The 22,318-nt window shown below is 41.4% G+C and overlaps 1 protein-coding gene across 1 annotated transcript in view; it reads right to left on the reverse strand.

Moving 5' to 3' along the window:
- TRABD (TraB domain containing) overlaps positions 1–14,524 on the reverse strand; it is a 40,769-nt gene extending 26,245 nt beyond the window's left edge. Inside the window, exon 1 of the mRNA XM_042469549.1 lies at positions 14,303–14,524. The gene's annotated coding sequence lies outside the window, so the exon portion shown is untranslated. The remainder of the gene's footprint in view (positions 1–14,302) is intronic.
- Between the last annotated feature and the right edge of the window lie 7,794 nt (positions 14,525–22,318).

Raw genomic sequence — 22,318 nt, forward strand, 5'->3', positions numbered from 1 at the left:
TTTGCCCAAGGATTGATCAGGCAGGAAAAGGGAGGAGGAATGCCCACATTAGCGGTTTTGACCTCATGAATAATCGAAACCACTGAGTCTCAAGTCCGTGGATATGGAGGGCAAACTGTAGTGTGAAAGATCACTTGCCTGTAGCTTTGTCATTTTCATTTCCACGAATGCCTGCACACACACACTCTGCCCTTGAGATGTGTATAAACATCTGACAAACACACTTCATGTATCTGACAAAGAGAGAGCCCATGAAAGCCTATGCCAAATACATTGGTTTGATTTTATGGCGCCACAAGACTTTGCAACGCCAAACAGGCCCCAATACGTACATGATAGAGGATGCGTCATGCAGTGAGAACAGATCTATTAAAATTATACAGGAATAAAACTAATTTCTTTATGGCAGACCAATTCTGAAGATTATTCTTTTCTGACTTAATTTTGCCATGCTTTGGTATTTGAAAGAAAAACTACCTCAAGATCTTTCTGCTACGCTTCCATGTGACCAGTGTTTATTGGACAGCATAATGAGAACATTCAGCTGAGTCACCAAATTTCGGATTATTATTATCATTATTATCAACGATCACATCTGCTTTCACAACTGTGTTTCATCTGAAATTTAAGCAATAAGCCTTAAAAATAAAATAAAAATCAATATAGAATCAGAAAACAGTATGCTTTTCAGATTGTGATTTGCCTATGTATTTCACAGCACAGAAATCATGAAGGAGTTTTATCAGTTCTAACCATGGATGACCAAGTATGAATATTACCCTGATCTTATGTTTATTCAGAAGCAAGTCCTATGCGAGTTTACTGAACATGTCCCACACGAACAATCATATGTATGATTACAACCTAGGACAAGGAGGATTCTAGTGAACCCAATAACTTAAGTGCACATCTATTGAATTTTGACAATGGCGGAGTACAGACCGCCCAGAAGAAGCGCCTCCTCAGCACCTCTCTCTGCTGCCCAGCTGTGCCACTGCATACAAATTGCACAGTGCAGCCATGCAGCAGAAAACGAGCTCAGCTGCGACATAATGGTTACGCACGCTGTGTGTAAGGCGCTGCGTAACGGCGGCGTGTGCACAACGTGCTAGGGTTGTGGGGGGTGTGCATGCACCACTCTGAGGCAACCTTAGCACGTCATGGACATGCTGCACAGGGCCCGTCTGGAGAGGGCCAATGTTAGAGAAACCTTGGACCTTTAGTGTTACAGAGAGAAATGGGGAGATGGATAACATGAGGTATTATCTCTGTGTACCTATACTTGAAGTTGCAGCCTGGCCAATTCTCATGTGAGCACTGTCTACATTTTGTTCAGGTGTGCCAGCTGGTTTTTAAAAGCAGAGTGAGGACAAGCAAGGTGCTTTCCTAGGAAATGTGGTCCACAAGACTGGTTTTGCTTACCGGGGACATTTTTTCTGGGAAACCAAGATAAACCCTGTACTGGAAATCTTGTTTTCACAATCTATATAATCTTTGAAGGCCCCTGGACCCACTGAAGTTACCAAACCCTTAAGTGGAGCATTGATGCCAGTCAGCTTTTACTGCTGGCTACAAGTGGAAAGACTTTTTACAGTCTTTCCATATGCAGGCAAGGTTTTTCATATTCAGACAGGCCTTTGCCACTTAACCTAGGTGTTAATGAGTCCTGTTATTTTCTTTTACATCTGTATTGTGGTAATTTTAATTGCCTTTTAAAAATGCTGTCATTGTATCATTTTCATTTGGATTTTTCTGAGTTCAACCAACATGAATGCCATGGAGGAAGCAGGAGGATGGGATATAAATTTAATAAATGTACAAATGCAATGGGAAGGTGTTCCCTACTTCCAAGGGAAAAGAATGGTAAGTGTAGCTATTTTAAATTACAAGGCTCAGCGATCAGAAGAAAGAGAGGGAAAAAGATATATTGAAGAAAAAATAAAATCTGATCAGGAGTTTCCCATATTCACCATCTTAAAAGTTACAGCAGAAAAAAGAGGTTTCAAGTTTTTAACAATTGTTCATAATCAGATATAGGTCCAATTCACACTCCAGAAATAATCCAGTTTGAGACTGCAAACTGCCCTGGCTCAGTGTTAGGGAATTCTGGGAATTATAGTTTATTTTGGCACCCGAGCTCTCTAACAGAGAAGGCTAAGTCTCTCACTAAACTACAGTTCCTAGAATTCCCCAGCATTGAGTCAGCAGTAGTTAAAGCAGTCTCAAACTGCAGTGTGGATTTGCCCATAGATTATAATCTTAATACCCAGTCTTAAAATAAGGAACTATCTTGGCATTATCAAATACTAAGCAGACCAGTAAAGGGAAATAGAGACAGATTGTCTCAGCATGCACTAAAGCAATTGCACAGCCAGTAGGTATGGCAAGAACACCAGGCTAAGTTTCTAACTTTGTTTTCAATACTTTCAGAACCCATCAAACAACACAGTGTGAAACTGCCCAGAAGGACCTGTGGGTGCCTTGAGGCTTGATGAGCATGAGCCTGAACACGTTCCCCTCTGAATACGAGTCACAGAGTAAGATAAGAGGCAGGTGCTATAGTGCTCCAGGTATCATTTATGAGCTTTGCATAAGGCATCCAGTTCTCACTCATGTACAGGATGTTCAAAACGTTTATACTGAAGATGCCTGGCCACAGTGACACATGCCCTGGTTACATCCCATCTGGATTGATGTACAGTACTGCACTCTGCATGGGGCTGCCTTTCAAGAGTGTTCAGAAACATCACTTGGCACAAAGAACTGCAACCGCAGTATTAACTGGGACTGTATTTAAGGACCATAGAACTCTCCTACACCAACAGGCTGCTAGTCTGTTTTTGAGTATAATCCAAAGTGCTGGTTATGACCTATAAAGGCTTATATGGCCTAGGTCCAGTCTGACAGATCATACCTCCCTATATGAGCCTGTCCAGGCCCCTGGATCCTCAGGAGAGACCCTTCTTTCAGTCCTACAATCTTCACAGCTACCTTTGGTGGGGACACCAGATAAGACCTTCTTTGATGGCTGCCCCAAGGCTCTGGGATTCCCTCCATTCTAAGAAGGCTAGAATGGTCCACTCCTTGACGCCCTTCTGCAGGAAAGTGAGGAATTGAAAAAAAAAATCCTGGTAGGCTTTTAGAAATGAAAGCTTTAAAGAAAATGGTTTTTAAGAACTGCATTGCTTTCAACTGTACTGTTTTTAAATTGTCTTAATACCATTAATCATTTAATGGTATTTTAACGTTGTTGTTTTTCTAAATTTTAAATACAGTGTAATAATTTTTATTCGTAAGCTGCCTTGAGTCACTATCTTGAGAAAAAGGCAGAATGTAAATAAAGCTAGTCATAGTGATATTTTTCTTCTCTTCTGAAAGCTTTATTTAGCACTGCAACTCAGACAGTCTGTTGGTACACTTTGGATGAATAATTTATTTGCATTCTAACTTCAGCATTTTGTTGCAGCACACCTAGTTATGTGTGGCCATTCATCAGTGGTTTCCTATGCATGGCAATCTATGAAAACACTATGGGTACTCCTGTATTGTTTTTGTTTAAGCTATGTATATACTCTAGGCTACATGGTCTACAAGGAAACTGGAGTTTCTATGGATGGGAACCATTAAATGCAAGATGAGCTACTTAAGTATATATCCAAAATACTGCCTGGGGAGGTACTAACTGTGAATAATACTGTGGGATTATACTGAATCTTCTTCTCTCTGTTCTTCAGTTCAAGAAATACTCTCATTGCTCTTCTCATGAGCATATCTGAGCATATATTTTCAGGTAGACACAATGGAATCATTTGAATTTACAGTGGACTCTTGTTATACACTGGGGTTTGGTTCCAAGATCCCCCCATGGATAACAAAATCTGTGGATGCTCAAGTCCAATTAAATATAATGACATAGCAAAATGGTCCCCCTTATATAAAATGGCAAAATCGAGGTTTTTTTGAGTATTTTCAAGCTGTGCATGCTTGAATCCGCAGATAAAAAAATCTGTGGATAAGTAGGGCTGACTGTATTTTATCTGTGAGATATCTAGATTTTTTTTATTTTTAAAAGAAAATGTATTTACGAAACGGAATAATGCAATCAGGATCCAAAATTACATATTATTATCCACAAAGAGGAATGAACTAAAGTGCAGTTAATTTCAAAAGAAGAATAGTCACAGACTTAACCTCCAGAGACTGCTTTTGGTTAAAAGGAAAGGTGTAGATAGAAAAATGTCTCTTTCTGGCACAAATCACAAATGCTGAGTATTGATTTGCTGTGTCTTAGAACCTTCTTCATTCAGACCTGGGCACAAGCAGGAAGAAAATCTAACCTTACTCACATTTATACAACTTTTAAAGTCCACAGAGAGGGAAATATCTTTAAATGCTGAGTAGTAAGCAGCACTATAAAATTCATGCTTATGTGTAATATTTTCAACCATTTATTTCAAAACATTTGTTTTAGCAACAACAAAATATCAATCAAGCTTGTCCGTGAAGCAATGAAGTACAATGATTATCTTTCATTGTAGATCTCTCCCTTTCCCCATTTACTTTCATTTGAATGGCCCCAGTGCATGCATTCACATTTACCAATAGAGGGTAGCTGTATGCCTTTGCATACTTGAATATCACATGCATAAGCACAATTAGAATTAGCAGAAAGTGAACAGTTGATCCCCACTGTATTGTCTCAATGGATATTAACAGTTACAGTACAGTATAAGCACTGGGACAATTGGAGGAGTCAATCCAACATAGTTTGTGAAAAGTTGCTGGAGCTGCAACATTTTCTAAAAAGCTAAAATCTTACCAATCAGCGGTTTTGTATGAATCAATGGGGGTGGGTAGGAGTAGTTATTCTGAATAAATGAATTCAGAGCAGGGTTCAATAAGCCCCCTCTTCAATGAAGCTTACTAGGTGACCTCAGGTTCTTGGCCTTATCATCCCTCAGTCTACCAAGTTTGTTATTAGAACAAAAGCTGAAGAAGGACAGACCATGTATGACAAGGGTAAGTAAATCCAGTTGTCAAGATGTTTGAAGCAAAATTTCCCTACCAGCCCAGGACAGCCAATGGTGAAGAATCATGGGAGTTGAAAATCTGAAACAAAGACTTGTACGCGTGTATAATGCTAGAAAGTTTATTCAGTAAACGGACCCCCAAAACCTGGTTCAACTTATCCATGGGTCAAAGTGAGTACTATAATTTGACTGTTATATACAAAAAAGGAACAGAGTGGCAAAAGGCAAGAGCTTAGTCTGTCCTAGGAACACCTAAAAGAAGCACCGACCCTTTCTCTCTGTGATGGTGCCACTTCTGATTTTTTGAATACCTGGATGGAAAAACGGTGGCAGTGACAGCTCTTAGGTGCTTCCCCTCTAAGGAGCACCAAGAAGAATTGGGCTTTGAATGATTTGAATAAGACACAGCTGTGGACGTTTGCCAGGTTTTCTGGGTTAAAATCAGGCAAAGTAATCATATCAAAATTAAAGGCTATAATCGCTATTGAGGGGCAAAACAGATCACCCCTTTGGAGCCATGTCCCGCTGGTCTTTTGCCTCACTGCATCGGGGCTACGGCAACTGCATGTCGTGGCCCCGATCCAGCACTTTGCTGGCACTAAAAAGAAAGGCAAAATACGACTCCTTTTAGCACCAGCAAATAGTAGCCTTGCTGCTGTGGCGGTGGCTTTTTGGCGCTCCGTTGGTGCAGCGTGTCTAAACGCTGCGCCAATGGAGTGCCGTAACACCCCTGCCATGTGGTTGGGCTCATGGCATCAAAATGCTGTGCCTTCACGCTGGCGCTTTAAGCTGGTCTGTTTAGTAATAATAATAACAATAATAATTTTTTATTTATATACCACCCTGTGGTGAACCAATCCGGGCGGTTTACAACATTAAAATAACATACAGCATAAAAACAATATATTTCCCTCCCCCCTTAAAAATTTATTAAACTACATATCTAATTTAAAACCACAATAACTAGTTAAACCAACAATAAATTAAACAAAATAAAACCAACCAATAAACCACTGCAACTTCAGTTCTAAAGAAAGAAAAAGGGGGATTTGGAGACATTATTGAGGAGGGGGGAGATCCTGAGGCCGGGATATTTCAGTCTGGGAAGGCCTGCCTGAAGAGATTCGTCTTGACAGCCTTTTTGAAGCTGTCCAAAGATGTTAATTGACGGATCTCATCTGGCAGGTCGTTCCAGAGCCTGGGGGCGACAGCAGAAAAAGCCCTCCAGGAGCTCGCCACAAGCCTCGATTTTTGAGGCTGCAACAAGTTCCTCCCAGAGGACCGGAGAGCGCAGGGAGGATTGTATGGGAAGAGGCGGTCTCTGAGATAGCTTGGACCCAAGCCATTTAGGGCTTTAAAGGTTTAGCCCCTAAGTTGCCTTTTGCTTTGTCTTGCCTTTTCATCCTTTTTGACATCTGTGTGCTTTCTTAGCCCTGCCTGTGGTTGGTCATCTCCTGCACACATTACACAGCCAAAGTTTACTGTAGTTCCCTCCTCATCCATCCAGCCTTTAGGGGAGCACAGTTATGACTGCCAGAATTTTCTAAGTTTATTTTGCTTTGTTTTGTCTTTTACATCCTTTGTTACATGCCCCTAAGTTTTATCCACAACATATCCACAGGTCATATCAAAATCCCTAATTTTGGCCCCAAAATCTACTTTCCTCTTATAAATGAGGTTGATTTACAGTCACATAGATGGTATCTGGAGGACCCCAATAGCCTACATTGGAGGGCCTTGGGGGTGGTAAATATGGGGCCTTCCAGATGTTGGATTACGACTCCCATCAGCTCCAGCAAATACTGCCAATGGTGAAGGATGATGGAATGGGAAGTTACCCACTTTTGGTGTATGGCATCCTGAGCACTTGGTTAAGGGACAGTGTAAAAAGAAGAAAAGAAAAACTCTAAGAAATACGAAATGTGATATGGAGACCTCAAGACCTTTATATCCCTCTCATAGTTTTCTGTTCAACACTCTGCACAGACAGCATCCGCTTTTTGCAATGCCAGTGTTTCAGATTATTTTTTATCATAGAAAACAAGACTGTAAAAAGATTAGTGTTCAAAAACATTACAATCCTTTTGTAGAATGTATAGTAATAATTATGATCTATTTCCAGCACCATATTTTTGCAACTACTGATTAGTAAATAATAGAACTTAATAGCTAAATTCTACACTTTAACTATTCATCTGTAGAAGATTAAGTATTCAGGGTTTTAATGGCTCTAATTTCTCTGCAGATAGGGGACAGTATGCAGAGTATTGTGAACAACACTTTGAACTCATTTAATCATATATTTCTTAATGTGTTTTTGATCTACTTTGCATTTTAAAAACAAAAGTAACATTTAGATAATATCTTATTGTACCACACAATGATTAATTCAGTAAGAGTAATCAAATTTGAAATTAATCAAAGCACTGAAATTGTAAGGTACACATTGTATTTGATAGTGTTGTATTTCTAGTTTTGAAATGTGAAGTTACTCCAGTGCCTGGTTTTTCCACCACCAATCTCACCTGTGACCATGACACAGGCTTATGAAGTTTCTATAATGGATTCATTTGTAATACATGTGAAATATTTCTTTTATCAACTGCTACTTCGCCCTATATTGGAAGCCTTCAAGAAGGCATTGAAAACCTATCTCTTCCGGGTAGCATACCCTCCCGGCTCGTTGTAGAGAAAGTATTTCCTAATAGATCAAGATCATCTGATGGCCCGACTGTTTTAATATGTTGTTTTAAATTTTTTTATTGTATTATTTGTAATTGTTGATGTGCTATATCGTGACATATGTGAACCGCTTTGATCTGGCAGAAAAGCATTATACAAATAAAAGTTTTATTATTATATTATTTATTAAGTGGTTTGGATTCCACCACCACTGGAATAAGGGAGAGGTTATTTGGTATTTAGACTTCAAGGGTTTTTAGAACAAATTAATGTATGAACACAAGAAGTCTATCTAGTCCAGCATTCTGTCCACACAGTGTCCAACTAGATGCCTAAGAGAAGCAGGACATAAATATATTCCATACCCATGTTCTGGGGTAACTGGCATTCAGAAACAGGCATATTCCAGTACTGGAGATAATATATGGACATCATGACTAATCATATCGAACACATTTTCCTCCTTAAAAATGTGTGGAACTGTAGAGCACACATTCATGTGCAAAACAGATGAGAAACGTTTTGCAACCTGCCTTAGAGTACCCGTCCTGAAAACAGATTTTTGGCTCTTTTACAAAAACACAACATGAAATGTACCAGGCAAGCACTGCTTACTACATATTTACTTCATTCTTATTTAAAAACAAATCAGTATAATATTAGTGTCTTCTCTTCTCTCTTGCTATACAATCGGACAGACACGCTTCCATGCTCTTAAAAATTCATTAACCATGAACATTTGACCTTTAAATTCATTTTCTGAGACACTAAATCACCTGGAGCCACAAACTAGATTTAGTTGTTGCACCAGCCACACTGGTTTTGAGACAGTGACAAGCACTTGACAAGCACTAATGTAAACCAGAGACAAATCAGATGCTGGAATTACCATCCCATCAATCTGGCTTCCCATCAAACTAACTCTTCCCAGGACTCTTAGCTGATGTAATCAGTTTTATGTTATTTCCTGTCACTGTAGAACCTGTTGGACTAGAATTCATCATCATCTGAAGAAGATCATGCTTAAGAAACAAAACAAAGGCTGATCTCACATTAAATCTGTCAGGGGCACACCAAGTAAATCAAGGAACCTGCATAATTGTGCAAGAGGAATGAACACATATGGTGTCAACATATGGAGAGATACTGGGGTCAAGTGTGGTACTCCACAGAAAGAACAAAAGTACAGCTGGATCAGATAACAGGCCCCGATAGCAGTTCAGCACTGGGCTCACAGAGCAGGCCAACCGGCTCCCTATGGGAAGTCTGCCAGCAAGACATGTGTGGTATGCAAATGAACCCTCCATCTTGCATTTCCCGATGTACAAAAGTGTACTACCTCTGATAAACAAAGGCTAAGATTGCTGGTTTTTCTACACAGCAAGGAAGGGCAGTTCTTCTGCTTGCTAGGCCAACTCAAAACTGGCCAAGACACATGAGGCAGGCCAATGCAAGTCCTGCCTCAAGTTTCATTTTCTTCAGGTGCCTGGGCCTCAAGATCTAAGAGCAGGAATTCTGGGCACCAGTCAGACTTGCAAAAGACTCTGTAGCATTTGGTTTGCAATTTCAAGCCTTCTGCTGCATAACAAATGGTCAGAACTGGTCTGTTGTGAACATAACTGCCCCCCATTTTTCCTGCTCTCACTGGGTTGAAAAAGTAAGGATTTGTGGTGTCCCATATTGCTCCCAGAGGGGACAAGATTTTCAATCCCTGAATACGAGATGCCCCATACGTGGAAACCATAACAGAGGCTGACAACATATACTTTAAAATACTTCCAGATCAAAACCACAAATAATTTAAACAAGATAAAGACATAATAAACAAGACAACAGTTAAACGAAGTTTAAAAGCTACAATAATTTAAAACCATGTATATGTCTATTTCAAAATAAATTAGTCCCCAAAGGCCATGTTTTGGTTTGGCATCAGAAAGAAACCAACTAGCTGGATCTGGAGAGGGCATTCCACTTTTGGGGTGCTACAACTTAGAAGGCCCTCTCCCATATGCTCCCACTGATAGGACACAAATCCTAGTTCTTGGGCAGATATATATATATGGAGATATGCTTCTTCAAGTATGGCAGTCCCAAGATGTTTACAGCCTTAAATGCAAGGTCTCAAGCACCTTGAATTCAGATTGAATCTGAATTGGTATCCATTAAGATAGGTGTTATATGTAGTTTATACTATATGGTATTCCAGTGAACAATGACTAACAACACACCTGATAAAACTGCGATAAATGCCTCCATGAGTCAGTTTGGTGTAGCGGTTTCAGTGTTGGACTACAACTCAGGAGACCAGGGTTTGAATCCCCACTTAAGGTCTGTATCCACACTGAAGAAATAATCCAGTTTAACACTGCTTTAACTGCCATGTCTCAATGCTATGGAATTCTGGGAACTGTAGTTTTGTGAGACATCTAGCCATCGCTGTAACAGATTACAATTCCCAGAATTCTACAGCACTGAACCATGGCAATTAAAGTGGTTTGAACTTAGATTATTTGTGCAATATGGGTGCATCCAAGGCAGTAGCATCACTAGGTGGGCACAGGGGTGAAGATAGCACCAGGTGACACCAGGTATGCACCTCCACCTCCCTGCCTCATGCCACAGGACACGGCCCCATGAAATGTCTGCCTCTATGTTTGATCCTCCAGCTGTTTTGGACGTCAGCACCCAGAAGCCTTTGCTAGTATGGCCAACGATAAGGGAATCTGGGAGATGAAGTTAAAAACATCTGGAGGACCAGAGGTTGAGAATCACTGCATATGGTGACTTTAATGTTTAATGGCACACATCAGACATTTTTCTTTGCACTGTCAGAGACTTTGCAAGCATCTACCCATTCACCTATAGTGTGAAGGGTAATCTGCCCCACAATCCAGAACAGTAACTGATACATCCCAGAATGACAACTGTAACATCATCCAGAATATTGTTACCCTACATGCCACACGATCTTGGTCTAAGTGATAATGTAATCAACTTTCATGAACTACAACTCACGTTGTCTGAGTGGAGTGGAGTTTATGAAGCTTATGTCATAAAAAAGGCTGTTAGTCTTGGAAGCTGCATTAATTTTATTTTATTTTTGCAACTGACTAACATGGCTACCCCATAAAATGACACATTAACAGCCAAGAAAATTACAGTAATAGCCACATGGTGGCTGTAATATACAATATAAGTTTTATTTTAAACATAGCATAACCTGGAGAAGCCATGTCATGGATTTTGTATGCACGACATTCCCTTCTACTTACTACACTTCCACACTACTTGATAGCCAAGTTATTTAGCTAGTGTAACAGTAACAGGTTTCAACCAAAACTTAAACTTTGATTAAAGACAGCAGGAACAAGGTGCTACACAAGACTTTCTGGAAACAGGATTCCACAGATGGGATGCCATTGCTGAAAAACTCCTCTCTGCCTGCCTACTTCATCTGGTGCGGGCATCTAGAAGAGAACCTTATATTAGTAGCTATGGGAGGAGACACTCCTTCAGGTAAACTGTCTGCAATCTGTGACAGCTTTACCACTTAAAAACAGCATTATCTAACCAATGAGTCACTCTGTATTTTGCTTTAATCCAAAATACCACATGTTTACCACAACATTATTGTGGCAGGCTACATTCATAAAGTGCTACGGGATCCTCTCCCACCAATAACAGAAGCCAATATTGTGGAATATTATCCTGTCACTGCGTCCATAAACCCAACTTTTTGTTTGACTTGAGGATGTAAGTGTGACACTACACTACACTAGCAGGCTTATCCCACAGTCAGAGGCGATAGCCACGTTACAGAAAAATAATTCATTTACATTATCTATATTATATGGTTTATAAGGAGAAAAAGAAAAGTTTATCGAAAACTTTTTGGAAAGGGTACTTTTCGAGGGGAGAAGAAATATAAAAGTACATTTTCTGGTGTAAGTATGAATACGAATATATCTTAAATAATGTTTTAGGTTTGTATATATTAGGTGTAAAGATGGAAATTAATAAGTTACACTGTAGATATAAAGGGATAATAAGAGTGTGTAAGGAAACCTCAATAGTCAACTAAAGAAAGACTTGTGATGTATGAATAGATTAGTAATGTTGGTGTCTTCAAATTTTGTGTATGTTTGTCATTATGTTCTGGTCATTAGTATATATGGCCCTTTTTTGTTCAAAAAGTAAAACAACATACATTTTCAACCTGAGCTGCCTCTTGAAAGATTCTTTCGGATTTTCATTCAAAGTCGAGCCCATCCAAAAGGCAAACCATGGCCAGGGCTGCATTGCAACTTTGCCCTCAAAGGAAAGGCTCAGGGATGCCAAAAAAGTAAACTGAAATGCATACTGTAAATGGCTGGGAGAAGCCAATGGACACTATGCACTTTGTTCTCCCTGTGATAATGGCAGAAGCACTGTGTGCCCATTTAACTGCTACAAACTGTACCAACTATCCTCCAGGTTCCTGGCAGAAATAATAGTAGTTGGGAGGAAGTGCCAGGGTGGGGAGTGAGAAGAGACATCCACTAGATGAGATCACATTATCTTCACTTTTGTTAACTCACTTTCAAAATCAGTAGCCAAAGGGATATTGCAGTATCTCTGAGACTAAAAGAAATTGTTAGCATGAGCTTTCCTAGACTTGAGCCTACTTCCTCAGATGCATTTGGTGGAGTTATTTCCACTCCAAACACATCTGAGGAAGCAGGCTTAAGTCTAGGACAGCTCATGTTAAGTAGGCTCAAGTCTAGGAAAGCTACCAACTTCTATCTTTCAGTTAGTCTCAAAGGGGCTGCAAGATCCCTTTGCAAACTGATTTTCCAGTCTAAGAGAACTATGTCTTTTATTTCTATCACTTTTAAAGAGCAGCCTGGTGTACTTCTTCTGCCTCCAGTTTCTTTCAGTTCACTTCTTTAAATCATCCTGATTTATGGACCCACTCTATCAGTGGTTCCCAACCTTTTTTATGCCTCACACCCCTTTGAAATGTTTGATTAATGTCCGCGCTCCCCTACAAAAGTAATTATCACATTTGAATTCAAAGACACAGCTGTGTTAGTCTGGAAAATAAGTAAGCAAAGGGATCTTGCAGCACCTTTGAGACTAACTGAAAGAAAGGAGCCAATAGCATGAGCTTTCATAGACCTGAGTCTACTTCCTCCGATGCATTTGGTGGAATGGAAAACCTAGGGCAAGTTCATGTTACCAGTTAGTCTCAAAGGAGCTAAAGATCCCTTTGCAAACTCATTTTCTAGATTAACATAGTTAAGTCTTTCAACTCAGGTGTGATACTACTTTTGTAGAGGGGACGCAAGTATCTTAGGGGTGTGGGGAATAGAAAAGGTTGGGAACCACTGACAGAGTGGATCCATAAATCAGGACCAAAAGAAAGGAATTAAAGACGTGAACTGAACTGAACAGAACTGGAGACAGAAGCAGACCAGGCTAGATTTTGTAAAGTGATAGAAATAAAGACCTAGCTGTGTAAGTCTGGAAGTTCTGTATGCAAAGGGATCTTCTTACAGCACCTTTGAGATCACTGAAAGAAAGAAGTTGGTAGCATGAGCTTTGGTAGACCTGAACTTACTTAGCATGAGCTAAGCTTTTGTAGACAAGAACCTACTTAGCTTGAGCTTTGGTAGACTTGAACCTACTTCGAATGAGCTTTAACAGATTTGAACCTACTTCGCATGAGCTTTGGTAGACTTGATCCTACCTTGCATGAGCTGAGCTTTGGCAGACCTGAACATACAGTACTTAGCATGAGCTTTGGCAGACTTGAACCTACTTCTCATGAGCTTTGGTAGACCTGAATCTCCTTTGCATGAACTTTTGATTAGATTTGAACCTACTTAGCATGAACTTTGGTAGGCATAAACCTACTTTGCATGAACTTTGGGTAGACTTGAGCCTACTTAGCATGAGCTGAGCATTGATAGATTTGAACCTACTTCCACTGAGCTTTGGTAGACCTGAACCCCCTTCCCATGAGCTTTGGTAGACTTGACCCTTCTTCCTCAGATATATTTAGTGGAGGGGGAACCCTAGGGCTTTCCAGGGCACCAAATGCATCTGAGGAAGTAGGCTCAAGCCTACCAAAAAAGCTCACACTCCCAACTTCTTCCTTTTAAGAGTCTCAAAAGGATCCAAAACACACTGCAGAAACAATCCAGTTCCAGACTGCTTTAACTGCCCCTGGCTCAATGCTAGAGGATTCTGGGAAACTGTAGTTTTGTGTGAGAGAGAGCTCTAGTGGCAGAATAAACTACAATTCCCAGGATCCCCTAGCACTCAGGCCCAGAAAAGTTTCAAAGGCTGCATCCAGACTGGAGAAATAACCCGGTTTGGTACCTTTTTAACTTTTGTCTGGTTCTCTGCTATGGAATTCTGGGAGTTGGAGTTTGTTGTGGGGCCCAGAGCCCCACAACAAACTCCAACTCCCAGAATTCCATAGCCCTTGAGCCACAGAAGAGTTAAAGCGGCACCAAACCGGGTTATTTCTCCAGTCTGGATGCCTCCCTGAAACCATATCCCTCCAAAGGAAGAAAAACAACAGCAACCCACAAAAATAAACTTACTTCCTTCTAAAGGACCCAGAACTCCAGTGAAAGCAGCTTCCAGACTGAAGAAAGCAATGGGAAAAGGGAGGGAAAAGACACGCGTCGGAGGAGGGTTCAGACGTGCCTCGCTTCGGAGTCAGAACGCGCCCGGAACTCGGAAGCAGAAGCACCGCGGGTCCGGAGGGGCCGAATAGAGCCGCCCTCCCAAGCCTCGCCGCTCATGAGAGTGACAACACGTTGTGGGTTAGTCATTCATATAGGGAAGGCTGGGCAAGAGCACGCCGCCTTGCATTCTGGGAGTCGTAGTTTCTCTCCCCTCGCTTCCTGCTCCGGCCTTCAAACAGCAAAGGAGGATATCCGACTACATCTCCCAGGGTGCAAAGCGACGCGCATGCGCACCTTCGCGCAACTCGCCTCCTTTTCTCTAGAGGTCGGGTCGGTTTTGTGGTCTCCTTTTCTATTCCGGCATCTCTACGAAGGCTCCCCGACACACCCTTCCAAACTTACCACCTGAAATTGAGATAAAGTGTCCCTCAGTCATCAGTCCCAGACACTAACCCTCTTTGCATATTCATCTACCCCCTGAGAGGCCTTTGCCATTCAACAACAGAGTTTGGAGTTGGTTGTGGAGTCTGTGAAAGGGATTTAGGAGGAGTCCCAAACAGACCACAAGTTGAACATGAGTCCAGAGTGTCATGCAGCAGCTAATAAGGCCAATGCGATTTAAGGCTGCATCAATAGAAATATAGTGTCTACATCAAGGGAAGCAATACTGTACACTCATCCTTCCATATTTGCGGCTTTGATTATTCACGGATTCGATTAATTATGCTTTATTTATATAGCGCTGTAGATTTGCACAGCGCTGTGAATACAAACAATGAGATAGATAAGAGTAAACCTGCCCATGGCTTAATTTAAACTTAAACCCCCTTCCTCCCCAAAAATGGCTCCTCTAGGGCTGTGCTGCTTGTTCAGCCCGATCCCTTGATGGCCAGCTCTTCCACACCGCAGAAATAAAGTGGTTTGGCACTGCTTTAACTGTCATGGCTCCATCCTGTGTAATCCTGGGATTTGTAGTTTGTGGAGGCATTCGGCCTAGACTGTCAGAGAGCTTTGGTGCCTGCCTCCCCAGACTATAAATCCCAGGTTTCTGTGGGATGGAGTCATGGTGGTTAAAGTGGTGTCAGACTGCTTTATTTCTGCAGTGTGGATGCACCAGCTTTGGGTTTGTTAGTATTGTAATGACAGAGAGGGAAAGTTGGGTGGATGACTGCAGTCCTACAACTTTTACCTCCATTGAACTCAGTCTTTCGACCCACCTGGGGCTTAGTTTGTGGAAAGACAGGATCTTATAACTTATATTTATCTTATAACTTATATTTGTAGGATTCCTTTTCTCTGGTGAGCTCCAAGTAGCATAAATACCTCCACTCCTTCCCATTTTGACCTTACAACAATCCTGTGGTCAAGAGGAGTGTGCTTGTGTAATTGCCCCAAGATAGGGTTGCCATACATCCGGACCTCCGAACCGGGAAAAATGTAGGACAAAATTTTCAAATGTAGGACACATTTTTTGTGTGTCCTACATTTGAATAGGGGAGGCTTTCCCTCGCCGCCTGGGCCCTGGGCCTTGCCGCGATCACGGCAGGGAGCGGAGCCCAAGCGGCAAGGGAATCCTCCTCTGAGGAGGCCGGGAAAGAGGGCGCGGGGCCGCTGGCGATCGCCATGCCTTGCCCTCCTTCTCGGCCTCTGAGGAGGCCGGGAAGGAGGGCGCGGGGCCGCTGGCGATTGCCAGGCCCTGCCCTCCTTCTCGGCTTCCGCGGAGGCCGGGAAAGAGGGCGCGGGGCCGCAGGGAGGCGGGGAGGGTGGTGCGGCCGCGCGCAGGAGGCGCCACCTCCCCCTTCGCCTCCTCCGCCCAAGGCCTCGCTGTCGTCCTCTTCCTCCACGCGGCCATGCGAGGTGGAAGAGGAGGAGGGCAGCGAGGCCCCACGGGTTGCAGCCGGGTTATGGCAACCCTACCCCAAGATCACCCATGCGGCTGCATCCACACTGCAGAAAAAAATCAGCTTTGCACCACTTCGAACTGCCATGGCTCTATATTATAGAATTCTTCGATTTATAGTTTATTGTGGCACCAGAGCTCTCTGACAGAGAAGGCTAAACAGTCTCACAAAACTACAAATCCCAGAATTCCATTGAGCCAAGGCAGTTAAAGTGGCATCAGACTGGTTTATTTCTGCAGTACGGGTGCAGCCTCAATGCGTTTTATGGTTTAGTGGGAAGTCAGACCTCTCTTTAGAACAGCTTACACTTGACCTCCTACTGCCAACTCTGCACTTATTTATAAGCAAAAACAAATTCTAGTCTTCAATTAGACAAAGTAATATTCAGTTCTGGGCACCTGATTTTAAGAAGGATATAGACAAGTTGGAGCAGGTTCAGAGAAGGGTAATGAGGATAATAACAGGAATGAAAAACAAAACTTATGAGTAAAGATTGAAGGAACTGGGCACATTCAGCTTGGTGAACAGAAGACTGAGGGGTGACATGATTTGCGCTCTTTCAATACCTCAAGGGCTGTTACAGACAGGAGAGGACAGGCCTGTTCTCTGTCCCAGAGAGTGAGACCAAGCCTAATGGCTTTAACCACTTCTAAACATGATTTAAGAGTGAGTTGACAATGGAAGCAATTGCCAAGAGAAGCAATGTCATCTCCTTCTCTGGACATCTTCAAAAAGATGCTGGTAAGATACCTGTTGCAGATACTTTAGCTGGAGATCCTGCAGGAGTTGGGTTCATGACCCATGAAGCCCCTTCCAATTCTATAAGATTCTATGTATAGAATCATAGAATCATAGCGTTGGAACAGACCACAAGGGCCAACCAGTTCAAACCTCTGCCATCCAGGAAATCACAATCAAAACATTCCCAACAGATAGGAGTTTATCAAACGGGAGGAATTTCTCTTAAATTCGCATGAAAAGAAAGTGGGGCCAGAACGCATTCACTTAAAGTCACTAGTTTGGTGCAGTTACGTGAATGTGCATTGCGTTCGAACTGGCTTCCCATTGCCTGAAAATAGCTTGCCATTGCCCGAATTTGCATGTGGCAGTCTATCACGCAATAACGTGAAACCACCTGATTGCGTTTGGACTGACTTCCCATTGCCCAAATTTGCATGTAGTGGGTTATCATGCAATAACATTAAACCCCATGATTGCGTTCGGATTGCCATTGGATTATACTTCCAATTTCTCTTGTCTGATAAATTCCATAGCCATTCAGCCTCAGTTTAAAGACCTCCAAGGAAGGAGACTCCTTCACTCTACAAAGGAGAGTGTTCCACTCTCAAACAGCCCTTACTGTCAGGAAGTTCTTCCTAATGTTGAGGTGGAATCTCTTTTCCTGGAGCTTGCATCCATTGTTCCGGATCCTGTTCTTTGGAGCAGCAGAAACGTTTGCTCCATACTCAATGTGATATCCTTTCAAATACTTAAACAGGGCTAACATACCACCCCTTAACCATCTCTTCTCCAGGGTAAACATCCCCAGCTCCTTACGTCTCTCCTCATAAGGCATCAGTGGTTACTATTCAGTGTGGCAATGGGTTACTTTAAGTGTATCATTTGCTGAGGAACATGAGATGGAGGATGCAGTTGCACACATCCTATGGTGCGTTTCCTGTGGACAATGGCTGTATGAACAGAATGTAGGCTTTTGCTCTGTCTGTAGCTCTTTTTCTACTGTTAGGAACAAGAACACTCCTGTTGTTTGGGAAGCTACATAGCAACACTTTGTTGCAGGTACTGTACCATCTGTTAACCTTCTGCTAGCAATCACAACTTAACACTTCCACTTTCTGGTTTGCCGAGTGTTATGCTTTACTTCCATAATTCAATCAGTCTCGTTTCCCTGCTTGAATCACATCCTAATTCAGAACATTAGCAAGATTGCCCCCAAGTGGAGATACCTTTAAGATCCAATAGAGTAGTTTTCAAAGATGTAGCCATGCTAGTCCCTTGCAGCATAAAAAGCTGGAAGGGAAGGGGAGGGGAAAAAGAATGTGGCAACACCTTTAAGACTATTTTTTAAAATTTTAGCATGAGCTTTCATGAATATATAGTTCTTCAGATGAAGTATAGGTTGGTATGAAAGCCTCATGTATAGAGCATATTTATACAGTTGTGGGAGTGAGATAGAATGTAATGGAAGCTAGAAAGATGCAAATCATATCCCTTGCACTCATTTTTCAAATGCCTGAGTGAGATGATGGAGGTCTTTCACAACTTTACGGTACTCAGTCAGTGCTGATGTGTGAAAACAATAAATTTGCTTATCAAAAGTCAGTTCCCCTGGATTCAAAACTCTCTGAGAAGATTCCATTTGTTATTATGTGCAGTAGTGAGGACTCTTGTATTAATGCATGTGGTGTACCATAAAGCCCTTGTTTTGTTCATACCTCTGCTAATGGATTGGAATTTGTGAATATAATTTAATTCAGCTATTTCTCTTTCTAGTCTTCCTTTGCAATTTCCTTGTTCAAGGGCTGTGAACTGTAAATCTCTCACTGTATATCCTGGAAGGTTGAAATGTACTGCAACTCATTTGGGGGCATTGCCATTGCTAATGTCAGATTTGTGTCCATTTATCCTTTTGTGTAGAGACTAAGTAGAAGTGAGAGGAGCATTGCTGACATAGGATGGCATATATCACATCGGAGGAGGAGCAAATAAATGAACATCTAATGTTGGGGGTGATATTATTGACTCCTATAACATTGTTCCCACAATAGATGTGGGACAGATTTTCCATTTGGGTTTGGGCCAAGGCCTTGTCCCTGAATTACCATCCCTGTTATGTTTCCTGTTGTAAGTGAGTAGTTGTTTAAGATTGTGTTTTTAAAAGTCATTTGGTTTAAACCATGATTTAAATGAGCCAGCCCTGCTTTGAGAAAAGATTGCATTAATAAAAGTTTCTTACCTCACATTTTAAACGCTGTTGTTGTTGTGTGCCTTCAGCTTGACTCTGACTTACTGCAACTTGCTTCTCACTCCTGATGATTTTATTTATTTATATGACTCACAATAAGGAAAGTTAAGGTTGTTATTGGAAGGCTACACCTACACACCGTTGTTGTTGTTGCTGTTGTTGTGTGCCTCCACAACATACTGACATATGGCAACCCTAAGGCGAACCTAGATTTCTGTCTTCAGAAGATGATGATTTCTCAGAGAGTGGAAGAAGTAGAGAAAGAGCCATGTTCTGCAACCTGAAGCTTAACAAACAGAGGGAGATCAGAGCTGGCTGAAACTGAAGGTATAATGTTGACTGGATATGAGGATTTGTACAAGTTGGACAGATCTGGAACCTCTTACAGCTTGGATAAAGTATTTTGTTTGGAGGTTAAAGCAGCAATTGTGTGTCAATCATTAAACCATGCAAATTTCTTCTCTAGAAATAGCACAAATTGCTGATCTTCAATATAGATTGCTATTTTTTCCAGGCAGCTTTCTGTTACTTTGTGTGTATGTGCCTTCAAGTCATCTGTCGACTTATGGCGATACCATAATTTCATAGGGTTTTTCTTAGGTAAGGAATACTCAGAAGTGGTTTTGCCAGTTCCTCCTTCTGAAATATAGCTCACAACACGATATTAATTGGCAGTCTCTCATTCTAGTACTAACAAGAGCTGACCCTGCTTAGCTTCCAAGATCAGATGGGATCTGGTGCATTTTGGGGTAATTTAGGGTTTGTGTATTTATATAGAACTAGACAGTATCTCATTCTTTTATTGTTACTAGTGGTGCAGTGGTGGGAATACAAAATTCAGTAAACAACACATACTGTAAAAGCAAGTCAAATTAACCAGTTCATGATTGCAGCTGTGAGATGTTTCCAATGAATACAAAATACGGCATCCCTACTTTGTGTTAACATAGCAACACATAAAGACAAGATTTCAGATTTTGAAAGAACACATGGCGTTGCTTAAACTAGCATTCTCATTTTCACATTAATGTGGTTTTTAATATGTTTTTTTTTATCCCTAATCCAAAAATGTTCTAAACTTTTTTCGTGAGTGGCTGTGATAGTGATTGCTTTCTGATGGTTCAGTGTACTCAAGTTTTGTTTCATGAACAAAATTATTTAAAATATTGTATAAAATTATCTTCCGTCTACATATATAAGGTGGATATGAAACATAAATAAATTTAATGTTTAGATTTGGGTCCCATCTCCAAGATTTCTCTATATGTAAATAGTCCAAAATTTGGGGGGGGGGGATATGAAACTCTTCTGGTCCTGAGCATTTTAGATGATACTCAACCTGTATTAATTATAGCTCACTTTACTGATTGTTAGGAGTCTCAGATGGATTAGTAGATTAGACAAAGTTAGATGGATCACTGAGGCTGCATTTGCACTACAGAAATAATCCAGTTTGACACCACTTTAACTGCCATTGCTCAGTGCTATACAATTCTGGGAACTGTAATTTGTTGTGGCACTAGAACTCTCTGACAGATAAGGCTAAATGTCTCACAATACTACAATTTCCAGAATTCCATACTATTGAGTCATGGCAGCTAAAGTAGTGTCAGACTGGATTATTTCTGCAGTGCAGATGCAGCCTAGATGAGATGAGCAAAATGTAGCCTATGGCTTGCATGTGGTCCCACATTTTGGACTTCTTTCACACCAAATGCCCCAAAATGATCTCTAGCAGATGAGAATGGCAGTTCTGCATTTTTTAGGTCCCCCTTGGATCTCCCACTAGTCAAAACAAAAATCCCAAAATATCTGCTAGGTGCCTGGGATGGGAGCATTCAAAAACATGCCCCTATGCAGGATAGTAGTTAGTAAAGAGTCAGATAACCTGTCTGTGGTGGCTCTTATAAAAGCAAACCTGGCCTTGGGCAAGTGGGTTTTAATACATTGGTGGGAAAGCTCGGCACTATGGGGTTATCTGCTATAAAATAAAAAGAATTGCTAGTTTTAAACATTGTCTTCCTGACCAGTCTTCTGTATGTTGATATAGAAACTTCAAATAGAAAATATACTGTGTCCAAAACTAATCTTGTGCTGCCAGCTGCAGAATCCTTTCATTTTATGACTTGCAGTTCAAAGCAAACAGCAAATAATCAATCCTTTATACAGCTCTCTATTTATTAAGCCTTAAATCAATCAAATGGAAATCTTAGTCTATTTATGTCACCATCCTGGAATCCCACATTGTTCGCTATGTATGAAACAGGACAATTGCATGACAGAAGTCATGCGGAAGAAGACCCAGTTCATCTGGAAGTACCCTATCCTGCAAATTCCTGGCATCTTCTGCACTAAGAAATACATGTCACCTGCTTGAAACTCTGGAATAGGAACTTCTAGCATGTTTTAGTGCTGGCTGGGAAAGACTGGAAAATGTGGCGCTCTTCAACTTGGGGTGGGGAGAGCATTATGTTTAAAAAGAACCCATATCTCTAGACATAGGAAGTATCAGAAAGAACAAACAGTTAGATGTGGAGGGAAATCTGTTCTCTGTGGCAATTAAGTGCAAAGCAATCTTTGAGCGATAAAATCTTGCTAGAAGAAGAGAGAAGGCAGAGACCATGACGAGTGAATTAGCAGCTGGTATATACCAAGGTGGGGCATGCAACTCGAGAAGCAATGAGTGAAGGAAACTGGAATGGAAAGAGAAAAGACAACCCTCATCTCCCACTGAGAGTCTCTGGTGTGCCGAGACAGCATTTACTTCAAGCCCAGCACTGGTCCAAGACAACAATTTCACTGGAGAGACAGTCCAACTGGTGTGTGATCTTCCTGACAGTCCAACCTGTTACTCTGCTGGAAGCCCAGCCACTGATGAGTCAGCCTATAAAGAAAAGGGGATTTATAACTGCTTTTGACAAGTGAAGCAAGCATAGAACAGAGAGATCCACAGTTCCTGTCTGTGGCAGCTGCCCTCAAAACCCTGCAATAATATCCACCAGCACAGAAGAGCCTCAAAGACCACCATCATCATCATCATCA

The sequence above is a fragment of the Sceloporus undulatus genome, chromosome 5 (assembly GCF_019175285.1).
Source record: "Sceloporus undulatus isolate JIND9_A2432 ecotype Alabama chromosome 5, SceUnd_v1.1, whole genome shotgun sequence".
NCBI classification, from domain to species: Eukaryota; Metazoa; Chordata; class Lepidosauria; order Squamata; family Phrynosomatidae; genus Sceloporus; species Sceloporus undulatus.